At 39.0% G+C, this 15,540-nt stretch overlaps 1 protein-coding gene across 1 annotated transcript in view; it reads right to left on the bottom strand.

Moving 5' to 3' along the window:
* Positions 1–13,956, bottom strand: part of PHF3 (PHD finger protein 3) — a 425,013-nt gene extending 411,057 nt beyond the window's left edge. The window contains exon 1 of the mRNA XM_049776751.1: positions 13,943–13,956. The gene's annotated coding sequence lies outside the window, so the exon portion shown is untranslated. The remainder of the gene's footprint in view (positions 1–13,942) is intronic.
* Between the last annotated feature and the right edge of the window lie 1,584 nt (positions 13,957–15,540).

Raw genomic sequence — 15,540 nt, forward strand, 5'->3', positions numbered from 1 at the left:
ACGCCCTCATTCCCCTTTTCCCCAACACCTGGGAATCTGTGCTCTGCTCCGGGCCTCAGCCATTTGCCCTCTTTCTCCACCTGGGAGCCAGCAGTACTCAGCCATGAGTCCCAGCTGGTCGGGCCTTCACTTGCCTTTCCCCCAACACCTAGGCATCCATGCTCCACTCTGGGCCTAAGCCAGTTGTCCTATGGATTCTTGTTTGTATTTAGGTCAGTTTGTTCCAATTTTTATTTGAGTTCTGTGAGCATCCTCCATATATACTCTCTAAAGTCTAATTAAGTAATTGGTACTTTTAAAGTCATCAGAACTATCACTTTGTTTTCTAAGTATGGTGGGTGTCTGCATTATTTCTCTATTGTCATGCATGCAGGTAGTGTTATCTATGTGCTGTGCTGGGGTTCCTTGATTATGAGAGGTTTGTGACCATGGAGCTATGTGGAGTAGCTATGCTCCTCTGGGTCTGTCTTTAAGGACAGGGTCTGTTCAACTGGAAATGATGTGAGTTCCAGGCGCTATAGGGCAGGGAGCAGTCTCCGCTTTTGACGGTGGGGTCCTCTCACTTCTGTATATCCTTCTTGATGAGCTATTCAATTCAATTTTTAGTATGTTTTTTTTAGATCTTTGCATCTATATTCAATTTTATAAAAAAAAGCATGAAAAGGCTTGACAGTAGTTTCTTTACAGTAGTGAATCCATCTGGACCTGGGCTTCTATTTTTGGGATTATCATTTTAATTTCCTCAATGGTGATATATCTGTTCAAATATTCTAGATCATTTTGGTTAAAACTTGTGAAAAGCATATTTTTTATTTAGTGAGAGCTCTTCTTTTATATAATAAATAATATGTTTTGAAATTCAATGATTTCAAGTAAATACCCATTTTCAAATTATATTTGAAATGCCAAGCAGTATAAATATAATATATAATAACTAAAATATTAAAATAATAGATTGCCAACATATAGCTTTTTTTTTTTTGGTTTTTCGGCCACACCTGGTGGTGCTCAGGGGTTACTCCTGGCTGTCTGCTCAGAAATAGCTCCTGGCAGGCATGGGGGACCATATGAGACACTGGGATTCAAACCAACCACCTTTGGTTCTGGATCGGCTCCTTGCAAGGCAAATGCCGCTATGCTATCTCTCTTGGCCCAACATATATAGCATTGCTATATATATATATATATATATATATATATATATATATAAAATAATTGCTAATTATTTTTTAAAATGTATGTATCTAACATCATGTAATTCTGACAGAAAGTTGCGAATAACCAAATTGCAGATCAGGAAGTATATTGTGATCTGGCCTGGGAAGCTTTGCATTTTGCTTTGATAAATCTCAGAAAATAAAATTCAAAAGCATACTTACTAGCACAAGGCACATAATTAGTTAAATTCAAGTATTCAAAGTAATGGCATGTAAAGTATAGATCTAATTATAGCTACTTCTGTGCAATGAAGAAGCCAACTAAATACCTATGAATAATGATTTTACTACTATGTATAGTATACTCAAAGTGTTTTGTTTGTTTTTTATTGTTGTTGAAAATATGAGCAAGTGTACTCTCCACAAAAAACTGGAAATTGAAAATAAGGGTTATTGAGTAGTAAATGTATGTTTTCACTTTATGCATTAGTGTCTTTTCATTGTCAGGGGCATCAAATAATTGTCCCACCTCTATACTATTTCTTTGGCCCCAAAATGTTGATTTTTAACTTTATAAAGGATAGAAAATAACATTGTTTTTTAATAAATAATTTTCATGGTAAGATATAAACTGTGTGATAAACTAATCAGTACTAATCTGATTTGTGAAGGAAGGTATGTATTGTAAAATTTAAATTATATCTTTTTAATTTCTGGACATTGTATGACTTTCATATATATCATTCTTGAGCTTATGGTAGAGATATTTTTTTCCACTGATGCCACAGTTTTAACCAAGGGTTTCAGGGGACTTAGCTTTTACAAAAATGCCTAAGAGAATATTCTTTCTAAAATCAGTTTAGACAAAAAAAATTTTTTGTTGTTTTTTTTGGTCACACCTGCAGTGCTCAGGGGTTACTCCTGGCTCTATGCTCAGAAATAGCTCCTGGCAGGCTTGGAGGACCATATGGAATGCCAAGATTCGAAATCACCATCATTCTGCATGCAAGACATGCAAAGGAAATGCCCTAACTCCATACTATCTCTTTGGCCACAAAATGTTGATTTTTAACTTTATAAAGGATAGAAAATAAGATTGTTTTTAATACACAATTTTTGTATTATTTTTTTTTAAATTTTATTTTAATTATGACAACAAAGATGCAAAGAAAGAGGACAGGGTAAAGTTACAGTGGAAGCCCAATCACCCATAAACAGAATTCTCGGTATTCCCATCGATGATATCCCAGCCTTGAACTTTCAGCCAAAGAACATTAAGAAAAACAAAACTGAACCCATGTACAATACAATTACTTTGTCCCTCAAATCCCCAGTTGTAGTACATACTATTTCTTAGCAGCACACAATATAATCTAAAGACATTAGACTTATGTAACTCCTTAAACATTGAGGGCAAAGTACATTTCTCTAGTTCCATGCACATGCTTACTAGTTTAAGTTAACCTCAAAAGTTTTAGTGGGTTGTTTTTCTTAAGGATTGGAGTCAAGGGAACATAGTAAAAAACGGTATTAAAGTGGCATTTGTTTGCATAGGCCCACCAAAACATAAGGGACATGGAAAGACAAATTATGGTCTAAATACAAGGAGACCCTACCCCTGAAGTTTCCTGGCACAGGACTGATTCTAGGCTCCAGGCAAACTACTTTGTCCAATTTAAGTCATCGTCTGTAGTGGCAATACACCTCCATTCCTCACATAGTCTCTGTTGTTGGTATCATGCTTCTGTATTAAAGATCCTGGAGTCTGCATATCCCATATTGCAGTCAGGATGGTGCAGAGCATCCTCTTGTTTCCCCTCACACTTAAGGGACACTAGAGAGAACCATGTCCTGTAGAGCAGGTCATTGTTGTTGTCATGTCTTCTCAGTGTAAACGGAAGTCTCTTTTTAGGAGGTCAATGTCAGACCCTTGGTAGTGTCTTTCCTGGTAGAGGACTGCTTCCAGCTGTTGCTATAAAAGACCTTGGATGTTTCGTAGATAGCTTGCCTGGTTCCGGCGTGAATGGAGGATGCCCATTCTTCTGAGGCCTGTGCCAGGTCATTATATCAATGTTCAGGGTGTAAGGTACATTGTACTGAGATTTATTAGATAAGAACTTATCTGTATGTATGGTGTTTTCCCATTTTAATGTGTCTATGCAAACAAGGATCAATGCCATGAAGCGTTATTGGTGCATCTGGAGGCAATAGGAACAAGACCAGCAATTTCCATGACATAGTTCAATCATAGGCATCAAACTGAGGGACAGTTCCACCAACAATCCTTACTGAACAGCTTACAAAGAAAAGACAAGATGAAAAGTGGATAGAAACATCATGGTAGAAGAATATATAGAGAGTTACATCAGTTAAAGAAAATACCCATAAAATATTCAAAAGATATATGTGTTCAATATGTGTTCAATTTGTGTCCTTCTAAATAGTTCTGGGATTTGATAGAACTACTGTATGTCTTAGGTCAGAGATTAGAACTATGTGTTACTGAAGTTAAGAAGGGTAAATCTGGGGTACTGATGGTTGGGAGGAGCAAATGTTCACATGGGGGTGCTAGCCCCCACGCGGTTTGCAAAATGTAGACTGGTATGAAATTTCCAGTGACAGCCTGAGTATAGCTGAGCAGCTATCTGCCACCCACCAGCTCAAACTCCACCCCCTAAGCCCCACCCTAGGCCAGTGTCCGGGCCGGCCTGGGAGTGGGGAAAACCCAGGGTGCCCTGTCAGCTCCTTCCAGGAACCCACCTGGAGATCCAGAGGAATGGGGGAGAGGGGGGTCGGGTGACCCAGGTCTGGGCCCCCCTACCCTAGGCCGAACCAAGAGGCCGCTGGCACATGGGGAGGCCTGCCAGCTACCATTCTGTGCCGGCTAAAAATCCTGCTCCAGGAAGGGAGAGAGACTCTCCCAAGCCCGAAGGACAGGGATTTGAGCCCCACCCTAGGCCAGTGACCGGGCCCAGCCTGGGAGTGGGGAAAACCCAGGGTGCCCCATCAGCTCCTTCCTGGAACCCACGTGGAGATCCGGAGGAATGGGGGAGAGGGGGGTCGGGTGACCCAGGTCTGGGCCCCCCTACCCTAGGCCGAACCAAAAGGCCGCTGGCACATGGGGAGGCCTGCCAGCTGCCAGTTTGTGCTGGCTAAAAATCCTGCTCCAGGAAGCAATACACAATTTTTATGGTAAGATATATACTGTCAGGCCCAAAGAGATAGCACAGCGGTGTTTGCCTTGCAGTCAGCCAATCCAGGACCAAAGATTCGAATCCCAGTGTCCCATATGGTCCCCCGTGCCTGCCAGGAGCTATTTCTGAGCAGACAGCCAGGAGTAACCCCGGAGCACCGCCGGGTGCGACCCCCCCCAAAAAAAAACAAAGAAAAAGATATAAATTGTCTTCTAAGAAAAGTTTTATTGAGAACTGAGATGAAGCATAATAATTATTAGATGTTATAAAGGTGGGCCTTAGTATCCACTTGACTCAAATATCTATTTAAAAACTTTCTCTATGTTCTTCTCTACTAGATTATATTGATAGAAAGAGAATAAAATTATGGCAGAAGGAGGATGATTGTGTGTGATTTTTTTTAGTTAAATAATGCCAGGAAGTAAATAATTATTGTGTTAATACCAGATGCTCCGTTAACATGAACAGTAACTCATGAAGTTAACTTCAAAAACATAACAGCTGAATAAAGACTTGAAATATTCAAAAGGCAGATTGTGTGTGAGGAAATAGTCCCCTAGGGTGATCATTTCCCAGCCCAAACATATTTTTCACTAGAAGGCTAAGAAAGGAAAAAGTTATTCCTCTTAAACTTAGTAGTTCTTTAAAAAATTTTATTCTGCTTGTATTAGACAGTCATCCTACTCTCACTCATTAACATTGTCATGATAGTAGTTAGTGTACTTATTTCTCTAACTACATTCGCCTCTCTGTGTTAAGCTTCATATCGTGAGTGGGGGAGGGTGGAAATGGGTGGCTTTGGTGATGGGATTGCTGCATTGGTGAAGGAGGATATTCTGTTTGACTGAAACACAACTACAATCATGTTTGTAATCATGCTGCTTAAATAAAGATATTATTTAAAAATAAATAAAACATTTATTCTAGACCCCGTGAATGGCTGCCTTCCTCCTGCTGGGGTTCCCTTGCCCCCAGGAAGGTAAGGAAGCCCCGCCCGCCCGCCCCGACCGCGCGAATGGCTGCCTTCCTCCTGCTGGGGTTCCCATACCCCCGGGAAGGTAAGGAAGCCCCGCCCGCCCGCTCCGACCGCGCGAACGGCTGCCTTCCTCCTGCTGGGGTTCCCATACCCCCGGGAAGGTAAGGAAGCCCCGCCCGCCTGCCCCTACTGCGCGAATGGTTGCTTCGCTCCTGCTGGGGTTCCCGTGTCCCCTGGAAGGTAGGGAAGCCCCGCCCACCTACTCCGACCCCGTGAATGGCTGCCATGCTCCTGCTGGGGTTTCTTTGCCCACGGGAAGTTAGGGAAGTTCTGCTCACCCACGAGGACCGCATGAGCGTGCCCCGCCCCCCGTCGGGTATCTCCTGCCTTCCAGAAATAGCTGACAACAATAGGGCAAAGCAACGAATCAGGCCACAGAAAGAGCACAAGAGGAGCCAAACCGCAGCAAGCCCACCCAACAGTACCACTAGATCCACCCTCAGGGAGGGGACCTATTCCCACACCACAGGGGATCAAAACAGACTGAAATTGGAAGAAACAGCACTCCAAAGCACACCAATAAACACAAGGAAATATGGGTAAATCAAAGAGAACCCTAAGATCTGAAGATATGGAGACAAACCCCAACAAGCTTCCAAGTCCGCCAAAATGCACAGATCTGTGGGAAAGCAACCTAAAAGCAGCAATGAGGAAGGAAACGCAAGAACTAATAAAAGAAATGAGAGAAACTTTAGCTACCGAGTATAAGATATCTATGGAGGAACGAATCACCCAAATTAAAGAAGAAATGTTAAAGAGTATGAGAGAGTCCATACAAAAAGAAGTGAAGGAATTAACAGACAAAGTAACAAGCCTTACTAGCAGAAACACAGAGTTGGAGAAACACATCGAAGAACTCGAAGGAAAACGGCAAACAAAAAATGACCAAGAAACCAACAAAGAAATAAAAGGCAAAGCACTGGAAGGAAAAGTCCAGTACCTAATGAACAAGGACAAAAGAAACAATCTAAGAATCATGGGTATACCAGAAGGGGAGGAAATAGGGAAAGGGGAAGAACAAGTAGTCAGAGAGATAATAGCAGAGAACTTCCCCAACCTTTGGAATGAAACTTCAGGGCAAATCCAGGAAATCAAGAGAGTTCCTAGTAAAATAGATCCTAATAAACCTACACCAAGACATATAGTAATCCAAATGGCAAAAAACAAAGAGAAAGAGGAACTTCTTAAGGCAATAAGAGAGAAAAAAAGCCTCAAATACAAAGGTAGGGACATAAGAATCAAACCAGATCTCCCAATCAAAATAATTCAAGCAAGGAGACAGTGGAATGACATATTTAAACGACTGAATGAAAGAAACTTCCAACCTAGAGTCCAATACCCGGCAAAATTATCATTCATATGGGAGAACAGACTGAAAACATTTTTAAACAAGACCGAACTAGAGCTATTTGTGCAAACAAAGCCGATCCTAAACGACCTACTCAGAGATGAATTACACAATCCAAACCCCCGATTGTAACAAAAGCCACCTTACACAACACAACTGCACAACAGTCCTCTCTCTCAATAATCTCCCTAAATGTTAATGGACTAAAATCTCCAATTAAAAGACACATAGTAGAGAACTGGATTAGGAAAAATAAACCGGACTTCTGCTGTCTACAAGAAACACACCTACAGCTACAGGATAAGCATAGGCTTAGAATCAAAGAATGGAAAGTAATTATTCAGGCCAATGGAAAACAAAAAAGAGCAGGGACAGCCATTCTTATATCAGACCAAATTGCATTCAACCTCAAGAAAGTGGTCGGAGATAAAGAGGGTCACTACTTACTGATCAGGGGAACATTAGATCAAGAAACACTAACCCTGGTCAATATCTATGCACCCAATGTAGAGTCAGCAAAATATGTGAGGCAACTGCTCATAAACCTGGAGAAACACATGAAGGGAAATGTGATAGTAGTAGGGGACCTCAATACTCCACTATCACCACTGGACAGATCCACCAAACAGAAAAATAGCAAAGAAATAAGAGCTCTAAATGAAAAATTAGAAGATTTAGGGCTAATAGACTTATATAGAGCCCTCCATCCCCAGAAAGCAGAATACACATTCTTCTCAAGCCCACATGGAACCTTCTCCAGAATAGACCATGTCTTGGGATACAAAACCAACCTATACAAGACCACAAAGGTAAGGATCATTAGAAGTACCCTTTCAGATCACTATGCAACAGAACTCAAAATTGATGTCAAGAAGAAACAATGGAGAAAAACTAATACCTGGAGATTAAACAACATGCTGCTCAACAACAGCTGGATCAAAGAACAACTCAAGGAAGAAATAAAAAGATTCCTTGAGACAAATGACAATGAAGAGACAACATGTCAAAATTTGTGGGACACAGCAAAAGCAGTAATTAGGGGGAAACTCATAGCAATACAGGCCTATGTCAAGAAACAAGAAAATAACAAAACCAACAGTTTAAAAGATCACCTAAAAGAATTGGAACAACACCAACAGAGAAATCCAACCATGACCAGAAGGCAAGAAATAATAAAAACCAGAGCAAAATAAACAGCATAGAAACTAAGAAAACAATCCAAAAAATCAATGAGACCAGGAGTTGGTTTTTCGAAAAAATAAACAAGATAGACAAACCACTGGCAAAACTCACCAAAAAGAAGAGGGAAAACTCCCAAATCAGTAGGATCACAAATGAAAGGGGAGAGATTACAACAGAACCTCAAGAAATACAACATATCATAAGATCATATTATGAACAACTATACTCAGCTAAGATAGAGAACCCAGAAGAAATTGACAGATTCTTGGTCAAACACCCTCTTCCAAGACTGGAAAAGGAAGAACTAGAAAGCCTAAACAGACCAATCACCTCAGAGGAAATTGAAGATGTAATTAAAATACTCCCTAAGAACAAAAGCCCAGGCCCAGATGGATTTACAGGTGAATTCTACCAAACATTCCGGGAAGATTTACTACCACTTTTCCATAGGCTCTTCCAAGCCATAGAAAAAACAGGAATCCTCCCTAACTCCTTCTATGAGGCAAATATCACACTCATTCCCAAAGATGGCAAAGATACCACCAAGAAAAAAAACTACAGACCAATCTCACATGGGTATATGCCTAGGAGAGCAATTGCTGGGTCAAATGGCAGCTCAATTCTGAGTTCTTTGAGCACTCTCCAGACTTTCCTCCATAGGTGTTGGACTAGGGGGCATTCCCACCAGCAGTGGATGGGAGTTCCTTTCATACCGCATCCCTGCCAACAAAGGTTGTTTCCATTATTTTTTGATGTGAGCCATCCTCACTGGTGTAAGGTGGTATCTCATTGTTGTCTTGATTTGGATCTCCCTGATGATGAGTGAAGGTGAGCATGTTTTCATGTGTTTGTTGGCCATCCTTCTGTCTTCCTCAGAGAAGTGTCTATTCATTTCATCTCCCCATTTTTTATGGCTTTATTTGGTTTTGGGGGGCTCACTTTCACCTTCATTTTTTCTCTTTTCTACTCTTCTCTTTACTTTTTTTCCCGTTCCCTTCCCCCTTTCTTTCTAAGGTATTTTCTCTTTTCTCTCCCTTCATACCCCTCTCATATACCTTCCCCTTTCTCCCCTCCGGAAATCCAACTATCCTTTCACCCCTCAATCCCATCCAGATCTCCCACCATATTAAAACTCCCCACCCTCAGTCCTTATTCCATTAGGCATCAAGATCGACCTCCCACCCAACGAACCAGTACCCTGCACCCAGGCGAGGGGACACCCAGATAAACCCACACCTCGTCTCCTGCAAGAAAAGACAGCCAACCCCCTTGCAGACTCATGCGGCACAGCCCTCCCTACCAACTTCCCCTAACGTGGACTGTTTCTTGAAACCGGACCTAGGCCCAAAAGTATCCCCAATGCAAGAACTCTTTTAAGACCTCCCTCCAGCAAATTCTTACCAATCTGAAGAAGGTCAGGGGGTGTGATAGAAAGATCCCTGGGAACCCACACTCCACAAGAAAAACCCAAAAGACAATGGGAAAAACTGTACTTCCAACATAGGCATAAGACCTGTAATACACCACCTCATTACCTGCTCTCCCCCAAATGTAAGGTAGTCTTTTGCACCACTTTTATTCCTTTTTCCTTTATTTATTTTTTTCAATTTATTTATTTTTTAAATGTCTGTCCTACATATACATTTGTGAGCACATACATTTTTATTCCCCCCCTTTTTTTATCATTTTTGGGTATGGGACCTGTTTCTGTTATTCCTTCTGCGCACCCCCAAATACACTGACAATATAATGTAGCACTGTTTTCCCCTGCAAAGGCACACTAAATAAAGGGGAAATCTTACATATTAAAAAAAAATAATAAGAGCTCTTATCTATTAGAGAAAGGAACTCATAATTGTTTACAATACAGGGATATCTCCTACCTGGAAAATATGTCATGTGGAATCAACTTAGACCTCAGGTGATTATATACCATTCAACCAGCCTTGAACCCTGGATCTCAGACATAGAAATGGCACAGCTCTTCACAATAGCTGCAGGAAACAAATACCATCCAGGACAGCCTTAATACTGTGGGGTCAACAACAAGGGCCAGCTCTAACATGATATCCTGACAACGAGGAAAATGTGAACAACTTGACCTTAGAGCAGATTAGCCTACCCTACCAGTTAACGACAAGAAGAAACCAGAAGACTTAGCACCCTTTGGTAGGTCCAAAATCCAAGATCGCGATTTACAGATGACTGGCTAATAGAACCATGACCAGACTGTATACATCTTGGGACCAATATAAAAGCCCTAGTTTAGGGTTTGAACTATGACCTGCACAATAATCATGATCCCCAACCCCAAAGGTCCTGCAGAGACAATTGTAACGGAATGGGGCTTCTGGAATCACAAAGAAAGACGCTATCCTAGGTGCCATCCTAGGCTCAGTGCAAAGACCAAGATCACCAATCACAGAAGATGGATTATAATGACACTGAGGGAACAGAACCTCTAGAACCACAACCACAAAGACTGACTTCATCATAAATACCATCTCAAGATCTGTGCAGATACTGAGACCTCTAAACACAGAGCTCTGATTGTATCACCCTGGACAGAGCAGAAATCTTCCAAACGCCACAAAAACACCACCGGGAGAGTAAATGATCCTGAGCAAAGCCTAGTGTTGATCCCATGACAGTATACTCCAATGACGGAGAAACCCCATATTTCTTAGGCCAAGTGAAATCCTTTTTGAATGACCCCAATATTTACTGTGCCAGGGCAGGAGGGAAAAACAAAAAAAAACAAAAATAAAAACAAACAAACAAAAAGCACGAAACCTTGGTTATTTTTTTATATATATATATACTTTTACCTTCATTTATTATTATTATTATTATTATTATTATTATTATTATTATTGTTGTTGTTGTTGTTATTCTTACCTACCTATCTATTTTGGTCGATTTCTCTGGTTAGGTGTGATCATTGAAATTGTTGTCCCCAGTTATACTTATTTTTTCTCTCCCTTTCTTTTCTTTCATTATGTGCTATGCCAAGTTTCTTATTTCAAGACCATGGCGTATTTTTTTTTGTACATTTGTTTGTTTTTGTTTGTCTTGTTCTGTTTTTTCTTTGTTTTGTGTGGTGCTTATCGATAAAGCTGGAGTCCTCACTGGATATTTGAAACGTCTTTTGGTGCTGGTGAAGTGTTCCACCTTCCCTTTCTCCTCCATCCCCCAAATCGATGATGAGAGCCTCTGGAAGGACTCGCCCATTTTCGGGGTATTAGACTCTTACCCCAGTTTATTACTTTTTTCTTTTTCAGGCAAAACCACACAACTTGAAATAGCTAGTACTGCCTCCAGTTAGAGGGGGAAATAAGGGAGGCGTCAAGCCAAACAGGTCCAAGACTACTAAGTAGTAGGTTAGATACAGAGGGGACCACACACTCTAGTCGCCCTGGGGGTGAGGGAAAAAGAAATGGGAGGGAAAACAAAAACGGAGGAATAGGGAGGACAATTTGGTGATGGGAATCCCCCCTTATTTTATGTAAATATGTACCTCAAATATTATTGTCAACAATATGTAAGCCACTGTGATCAAAATAAAAATTATATTTAAAAAACATTTATTCTAATAAAACAATACAATATAAATACTTATAACTGAAGATTTTTATTTGAATAATTTTATTGAGATTCTTTTCTCAAAATATTGTGTATATTGACAAATAGAACAAAGAAACCAATATTACATTATTATTAGCATTTATTCGTATTTTATTACAAATTTTAATTCCAGAGATTAGCCTTTGTCCTAGAGAATTACCCAGAGTTTTCTACTTTCCCTGCTTTTTATTATTGTACAGCTGTATAAGGTCTTTCTTATTCATTTTATGTTTTAAATGTATTTTGCCTTTTAGGACACAGAATTTTGTTTTCAGATATCAAAGTTTATAGTTCAATCTATGTTGTTTTTATTTGTATCACAACTTTTCATACTAAACGTATGCTTAAAGACCATATTTAGAGGTCATGCCTTGAAGAGTTGGGGGGAAAAAGGAAGGGAGATAAAGAAAAAAGATGAACATAGAAGGGATTGATAAAATCTATATGATGTTAAAGACCAAACCCAGTGCTTTAAAATATTAACCTATGTTGGAGCTTTTTGAGATATCTTTCTAGCTTCTATTTATATTTTTAGTAACTTCAAATCTATTTCATTCCAGTGCACTAACTTGTTCCTCTCTGTGAAAACATTAAAGTTTGTGGTTCTGAGTGGCAGTACAGCTGCTGGGACACTTGTCTTGCCTACTGCCAAGTTCAATTTGATTCCTGACATTCATACCATCCCACAAACTGCAAGCACCCCCAGTAGGAATCCTGAGTTACAGAGGAAAGAGTTAGTCCAAAAACTGCTGGTATGGACCTAAAACAAGACAAAGTAGGATAGTGGGGTTCTTTTTTTTTTGTGTGTGTGTGTGTGTGTGAAACGTTTAAGTGTGCATTTTCTACCATCAGAATCCCTGCATTTTAATGTTGCTTCTATTTCTTACTAAATGTGTAATATGTGCCCCTTTGTAGTTCACATCTAATTTCAGAGCCTTTTGGTCAGAGAAGGTAGCTTACAAAATTTCTATCCTCTTGATTTTATGGAGGTGTGCTTTATGTGCCAGTATGTGGTCTATCCTGGAGAATTACCCATGTACACTGAAGAAGAATGTGTATCCAGGTTTCTGGGGATGGAGTGTCCATCCATCTTTCTTTCATTTTTTTTTTCAGATATAGTATATTTTTGTTGGAATTCAGTCTGGTTGCCCCATCAAGTGTTGACAGGGTAGAGCAGTGTTGAGGTTTCCCACAATTATTGTGTTATTCTGGATATCCTCTTTCAAATTTGTCAATAATTGTACTAGATATTTTGCTGGTCTCTTATTGGATGCATATATATTTAGTAGTACAATTTCTTTCTGTTGCAAATTTGTGTCACTTTTTTATATTCAAAATAATTTTTTTAATTTTATTGAAGACAAAGATGCAAAGAAAGGACAAGTTGAAGTTACAATGGGAAAGCAATCACCCATAAACAGAATTATCAAAGAAATCATCTTGCTGACACCTTAATTTTGAATTTTCAGCCAAAAAATTAAGAAAAGTAAATACATGCACATTTACTTTGTCCCTCGAGCCCCCAGATTGTAGTACATTATAACATTTCTTAGCAGTACACAAAGCAATCTAAAGCCACAAAATTTATGCAACTCCTTTAACATTAAAAGCTATAGTATTGTTGACACAATTGATCATAATACATTATTTTATTAAGGATGAGTCAAAGGAGCACAATAAAGATGGTGTTAGCGTGGAAATGGTTTGTATTGACCCAGTAAAATATAGGGGACATGGAAAGGAAAAGCCTTGGCCTAAATACAAGGAGAACTTACCCCTAAAGTTTTCTGGTATAAGAACAACTCTAGGCTCCAGGCATATTAGGTTGTCCAACCCAAGTCATTGTCTGTAGTGCCAATACACTTTCATGTGTATTGGCAGTCCACCTTTTTTTTTTTTTTCTTTCTTTTTTTTTTTTTTTTTGGTTTTTGGGCCACACCCGTTTGACGCTCAGGGGTTACTTCTGGCTAAGTGCTCAGAAATTGCCCCTGGCTTGGGGGGACCATATGGGACGCCGGGGGATCGAACCGTGGTCCGTTCCTTGGCTAGCGCTTACAAGGCAGACACCTTATCTCTAGCGCCACCTTCCCGGCCCCAGTCCACCTTTTTTAAGGGTATTGTTTGCTTGGAACATTTTTCCTCCAGCCTTTGATTTTGAGTCTGTTTGTTCTGACTATTCAGGTGTGTTTCTTGTAGGCAACAGAAGGTTGGATTCATCTTTTTGATTTATGTTGTCACTCTATCTCTTTTTTTTTTTATCTTTCTGGTCCCAAGAGGTGGGGAGTTGGGCAGACAGTGTTTATTTTTTTAATATAAATTCTTATTTAAGCACCACGATTATAAGCATGTATGTAGTTGGGTTTTAGTTATATAAAGAACACTTCCCCATCACCAGTGCAACATTCTCATCACCAATTTTCCCCACATCCCCCACCCCTGCCTGTATTCACAACAGGCATTCTACTTCTCTCATTCTTTAACATTGTTGTGTTAGTTTTTAGTGTAGTTTCTTGCCCCCTTATCAAAGATTGATTGTATGTCTGGGAACATTTTTTGAATACTCAAGTCTATTTTATTGATCTTACTCATTGTCTTTATTCCAATACCATGACAAGAACAAACAGTGCTGGTGGGGACATAGGGAGAAAGGAACCCTCATTCACTGCTGGGTGGAGGGAATGCTGTCTAGTCAAGCCTTTTTGAAAAAACAATATGGCTATTTCTCAAAAAACTGGAAATTGAGCTCCCATATTATTCAGAAATACCAATCCTTCCAATATACTCTAGGAACACAAAATCACAATACAAAAATGCCTTCCGTGCAACTATATTCACTGCAGTGCTATTTACAATACCCAGAATCTGGAAACAACCTAGATGCTCAACAACAGTTGAGCTAAAAACTGTGGTATTTTAATGTTAAATTCATAATAAAATTCTATGCAGCCATCAGAAAAAAATGAAGTTATGAAATTTTCCTATACATGGATGGATATGGAAACCATTATACTGAGTGAAATGAATCGGATAAAAAGAGATAGACACAAAAATGTCTCACTCATCTGAGGGATTTAAGAAAAATAAAAAACCATACAGTAATAAAACTGAGAGACAATAGAGATGAAGTTTGGAAGGACCAGTCTATGATATAAAATTTATCACAAAATTGGTGAGTACAGTTAGAGAAATAAGTACACCAACAACTACCATGACAATGATAGTGTGTGAGAAAAAGAGTGCCTGTCTTGAAGACAACTACAAATATGTATGGTTCTTAAATAAAAATATTAAAAAATGTTACCAGAAGTTGAAAGTGGGTACTAGGTGGTCTTTTTCTTTCATTTAGTTGATACTAGTTTGTGTCTTCTGTTTTGAATGATACATGATACACTTTTTATATATAGTTCTTCTTTTGCTTTAAAAGCAACTGAAGACATTTCTTTGACATATTATTTTACATTTGTTATTTATTCTTTTTTAATTATCTCTAGAAGAGTTTAAAATTTGAGTTTTTGATATTTATTTTTCATGCATCCCATTATTTATGAAATTAAGGTGCTTGGTAAATACCTTAATGATTTTACCTAAGACTATTGGCCTTTTGTAGAGGTCAATAGAATGTTTTTTAAAGACTGATATTAAAAAGGTAACTCAGAAAATTAAAAGTAAATGAATGAAACTAGTGATATTTACAAACAAAATAACACTGGTTACTGTTTTTAAAAAAACCTATTCGGTCAAATTAGGTTCCAAATTTAATGCTTGGCAGAATATCTTTAGGTTAAGTTTCTTTTATTTTATTTGCCCTAGCCACTGAATTTAAAAAAAAATTGTATTAAGTCATATAAATAACACCCGATGAGAAAAGAAACATGTAATAGTTCATAGTAATATGAACTGGGAAAATAACATAATATTCCTTAGCATTCCTCAAGGCCATTTTTGTATATAAAAATAAAAAATTATAGCAGAAACATTTATGGGATAGGAAAAGTTTAT

This window comes from Suncus etruscus, chromosome 7 (assembly GCF_024139225.1).
Source record: "Suncus etruscus isolate mSunEtr1 chromosome 7, mSunEtr1.pri.cur, whole genome shotgun sequence".
Lineage (NCBI taxonomy): Eukaryota > Metazoa > Chordata > Mammalia > Eulipotyphla > Soricidae > Suncus > Suncus etruscus.